Source organism: Trachymyrmex septentrionalis, unplaced genomic scaffold (assembly GCF_001594115.1).
Source record: "Trachymyrmex septentrionalis isolate Tsep2-gDNA-1 unplaced genomic scaffold, Tsep1.0 scaffold24, whole genome shotgun sequence".
Taxonomy (NCBI): Eukaryota; Metazoa; Arthropoda; class Insecta; order Hymenoptera; family Formicidae; genus Trachymyrmex; species Trachymyrmex septentrionalis.
In genome coordinates, this window is record NW_017305397.1 from 3,008,327 (window position 1) to 3,013,596 (window position 5,270).

At 31.2% G+C, this 5,270-nt stretch overlaps 1 long non-coding RNA gene across 1 annotated transcript; it reads left to right on the forward strand.

Annotated features, from left to right (window-relative positions):
* The first annotated feature begins 3,251 nt into the window (after positions 1–3,251).
* On the forward strand, positions 3,252–5,036 carry LOC108748671. Its single transcript, XR_001939316.1, has 3 exons — positions 3,252–3,620; positions 3,994–4,531; positions 4,604–5,036. It is a non-coding gene; the product is annotated as an uncharacterized LOC108748671 (long non-coding RNA).
* Positions 5,037–5,270: the final 234 nt, after the last annotated feature.

Sequence of the window (5,270 nt, forward strand, 5' to 3'; positions counted from 1 at the left end):
TACACTACTCAAAATTGAAGGATCAAAACTGAAGGATCGTATGTTGTTCCACTCTACAAAAATAGGCAAACTTCAAGATAGAATAACTTCTTAAAAATCATCGTATCAAGATGCATTTATATAAAAAAGCATTTTACAGCTTGAAATTTCTACTTTTCAGATGGTACTTAAAAAATCGATCTTACTGATATTTTGTGAAGTTACACAAACATAAGCTCAATCAAGATGCATCAGATCTCTCTCTCTCTCTCTCTCTCTCTCTCTCTCTCTCTCTCTCTCTCTCTCTCTCTCAAAATTTTACGAAATTTGTGAAATTCCACGGAATAAATTAAAAATTGTACACATACGATTTATATCATTCGAAAGAGTTAATTTGCTTTTGTACGATTATCACGCTTTGTATTTTTTTTTTGCGAGTTATTCAATGTTGAAGCAAAAACCGTTTTTGATGTTGAATAACTCGATGAAAAAAATCGTACAAAGTTTCAAAAAGAAAATTAAAGCTAAAGATTCACTCTTTCGAGAGCCGTAAACCGCATTTGTGCGCAATTTTTAATTCGCGCTGTAAAATTTCGCAAATTTCATAAAAAATTTTGGGATTTGAAGCATCTCTATTTATATTTGTGTAACTCCATAAAATATTAATAAGACATTTCCTATCAATCTAAACAGTAAAGATACCAAGTTGTAAATGCTTTTTAAACCTCTCGATGTGATGATTTTTTTACGAAGTTATTTTATCTTGAAATTTACCTGCTGCTTCTCAACAAAATTAATATTATTTAAAATCAGCGTTAGTTAGAAAGGATCAAATTCAAATTTCACATATCTCGGCGAAGAATGGTCGCGAAACGATGTTCAAAAAAGCATTTTAAAGCCATAATAAATTTCTTTAATTGCAAGTTAAGCTTGGCATTTTCTCTTTAAAATAATTTTTAATCATTACGCTACAATTATTTTTACTGATTAATTTAAAGTAAATTTTCTAGTCTTTTTTTTTTAATTTCTAAAATGACAAAATTTTTGAAATTTTTTACAGAAATGAATAGAAAATTGACATCAAATTACAGTAATAAAAATTGTAGCGTAATGATTCAAAATCATTTAAAGAGAAAATGTCAAATTTAATTTACACTTAAGGAAATTTGTTATGGCTTTAAAATGCTCTTTCGAACATTGCTTTGCGACCATTCTTCGCCGAGGTATGTAAAATTTGAATTTAGTCCGTTCTAACTAACGCTGATTTTAAATAACTTTAATTTTGTTGAGAAGCAGTATGTAAATTTCAAGATAAAATAACTTCGTAAAAAATTATCATATCGAGATGTTTAAAAAAGCATTTACAGCTTGAAATCTTTACTGTTCAGATCAATAGAAAATGTTCTTACTGATATTTTATGAAGTTACACAAATATAAATAAAGATACTTCAAATCCCAAAATTTTTGACAAAATTTGCGAAATTTTATAGCGCGAATTAAAAATTGTGTACAAATGCGGTTTATGGCTTTCGAAAGAGTAAATCTTTAGCTTTAATTTTATTTTGTATGAAGTTTTGTATGATTTTTTTTCACTGATGTTAACCACATTTGTGTACAATTTTTAATTTGCCCTCTGGAACTTTGCAAATTTCATAAAAAATTTTGAGATCTGATGCGTCTTCATTTATATTTGTGTAACTTTGCAAAATATCAAGAAGACCGACTTTTTATGTACCGATCTGAAAAGTAGAAATTTCAAGCTGTAAAATAAGTTTTCAAACATCTCGATACGATAATTTTTTTGAAGTTATTCTTGAAATTTGCTTATTTTTGTAGAGTGGAACAGATGATCTTTTAATTTTGTTAAGTAAAAAATGTAATACTTAATTTACATATTATAATAAAAAACTGTTTTTCAAATGATTGTTATTTAGCCGCTTAATGAACAATTGTAACATAATGTTCTACATTTTTTTTAAATCTATCTGTTTTTAATTCTTTAAAGTAGAAAAAAATGAAGAGTACATCAAGATCAAATTAAGTCAATTTAGATACATTAGTGAGAATCGTGTTATTAGACGCACGAAAAATGCCTAATTTCAAAAAATTGTCATTTACAGATACGAAAAAATTGCGTGTCTTATGTCAATTTGTGTATTCATAGCATCACAGAATACGAGATTTCCACGATCAAAATTTGAATTGAATGACACTGAAACGTAACATTTGAAAATGTCGCACGGTCAGTCACGTGATCGATGTAACTTTTCGTTGTTGAACAATAGCTGTTATTTTATGTGCCGTAATCGAGAATCGGTTCGAAAACGCTAGCTGCATTTCACTCTTCATGGAAATCGTGTACGTAATTAAAAGTGCTCCCATGTGTTAAAATCAGTTAAATGAATAACACGAGATCGTCGCATGTTATCTCGTATCAAAAAGCATTATTATTAATTAAATCTCTCTAAATCTCATCTGGTTTCATTTCGTGCAGTGTTGATTAGAAATCTAATTGAAGTTGCCGTTCTCCTACGTTATTCACGTTTGTGTTTAGTCTCATGTTACGGAAAGAACGATTCTGCTGATGTATTATTTAAAAATTTAGCATAGAGTTGATTGTACAATCCAGAACAAGATTAAAATTGCAAAAAAAAGCAAATTTATCAGAATATTTGTAAATTCATTGGTTAACAGCTAAGTCTGTTCTTTTTAGCTAAAGTTCTTTCACGTTGGAAAGAAAGAAAGAAAAGATGAATCGTGCAAGAAGTTTAGCTAAAAAGAACGGGCTTACTGTAAATTTACTCACTTTTAAAATTTACATTTCGTTTGAAGACGTAATCGATCCCTAGATTTGAAAATACTTTTTGTTGGATTATCAAAGTAATTATGCAGGAAACTCAAGCATGAAGTACAACGCTGCAAAAAATGTTTGTTACCTTAGTAATAAAATTATTTTCAGATTTGTATTTAGCTAAATTTTTAGATAGACTTCAATAAAATCGTTTTTTCTGTGCTATGTTGTGCGTATTGCGCAATCAAAATTATACGTATTCGAATTTCACGTTTCTCTTTCGTGTTTTACAAACGACATTTCTCTCTCGAAAATGAATCTGTGCAAATTGTATCGTCAAATTGCATATCGAATTGTCAATAGTTCGTCGAGTACTGCGCGAATCATGTTGAAAGTGTTCTCGAAGGAGAAACAGCGTGAAGTCACTCGGCGATCATTCGCTTGTCGCTAAGTTCGTATCGCTCATCAATAGATGACGAGTACTATGCTGGTAGATCTTTACCGTGTCACGTCGCGTTACATTTCGAGATAATACGGTAAGCTCGTTCATTCTCGCGTGTATAAACAAACACCGGGCGCGTCTAATCGTACACATTAGGCGACAGGCAATGGTCATTTAAGTATGCGAACGTCAGGTGAATCTCGCGCACCGGAAAAGGTTAACGCGTTGTATAGCCGACAGCGGAAACGCGACGTACGAGACGTAGACATATCTTGGAAGTACTGAATAAACTAAATCGGGTATTGTGCAATTGTGTTGCAGTTGTTCGTTCCGTATATCCCATTACTCGAGAAGAAGTATCGAAGAAATTATGGCGCTCGGACGATTATAGATTAATCTTTAAATAGGTAGGTGGTTTAAAGACACAAATTAGTAGATTTAAAACATCCCAAAAAAATGTTTTGATTTTATATTTATATTTTTTACTAGTATATTATGTTATATTTCAACTTACATTTTTTAGTTGTATTTTTATTTCCCTTACAGACATTTAATACTAATCGATTAGTTTATTAGGTACTGAAAAACACTAGATAATTAATTATTTATTTGGATACTAAAAGCACTAAATAATGTTTTCAATAAAATAAGTAATTTATTAAAATAAGTGATATTTTCAATATTAAATTAGTCAGTATTAGATGTGATAAAGAAATGTGTGTAAAAATAATAAATTTTTAAACTTCCGTGAGTGTAATATTTTTTATTTTTCTTTTTCAGAACGTGGTTTCAAAGAATACCAAGAATACCAATCTATTTATCAATTTGAAAGTTAACAGTACTTATTCAGAAGGAGATAACATCGAAGAGTTTCGCATTTTGCCGTCAAGCAAGCGATGTCAATCCCTGCTCTGCTACTGAAACGCCATTGAACGAGGAAAGAGGAAGAAAGCGTCGTGGTAAGATAATACGAAGCGAAGTATTTATCGGTTAACTTGTCATCTCAGAGGGGAGGAGAAGATATCATCGGGAAGGATTGCGCAAACATTTCCCGGGGGCATGCGAATGAATACCCGGATATCTAAACACGATGAGTGGAATTATGCGCAAACATCTCGTACGACAACACGACGTCTAAGTGTTCAGGGGAGAAAGAGTTAACGCTTTCACGAAAGTATCAATATGCATAAGGGCCCGATGTTGCCTCAAATCACCTGGAGTAGATAGATGTAACGAGTCATGAATTATAAATCATTCGATGGAGAACAGGGTGCTTTCTCTATTTCCTCATGGCGAGCCTGCCGACGAAAAGACAAAAGTAAGTCCCGGTATCGAAAGTTAATGAATATTTAGTCACGATTATTGCTACGCAAATATTTCCTTACGACAGATAATTAAAGATCTCATCGAGGCAGACTCTCTCGAGTTTGACTCCGGAAGGCTTAATTGTGGACCATTTTAACTCATCTGTTCAAGTTACTACTTGATAATGCAATAAATGAAGAAATAGACAAGATTAGAACGATATCGTTATCACTATAAAAGTGATATGACAGAAAAATTAAGTGATATTGCCTTTCAGCCTTTTACATTTGAGTGATTGTTGCTCTTATATTCAGATGTCGTTAACGTCTACAACATAAATACACGTTAATGCACCGTAACGATAATATCATACTGAGGTTTTAATATTTTATGCACTTTAATTGGTAACGAATGCGTTCTAGCGACGAGTCGTAACATTTTTAAACTCGATCGGGAGTTGTAGAATATTCCCATGTAAATTTCCTGTAATACGTTTTCTCCTGTTCTCTGGTCATAAAAACAAGGTAAATGTTTAAGAACAAATACGACTGTAAAATTAAATACAGTGAAAACAAAAATTACAAGTTATTGAACTTTGTATAGAATGTAATAATATTGGTAGTCAATTTTTTAAATCAGAATATTTTTCTGCCTCTTATTTTTTATAAATCTTTAATACCTCGTTCTCTGGGATTGGTACATTTAGTCATTATTGTCAATATTATATAACACTTTATATATATATATATATA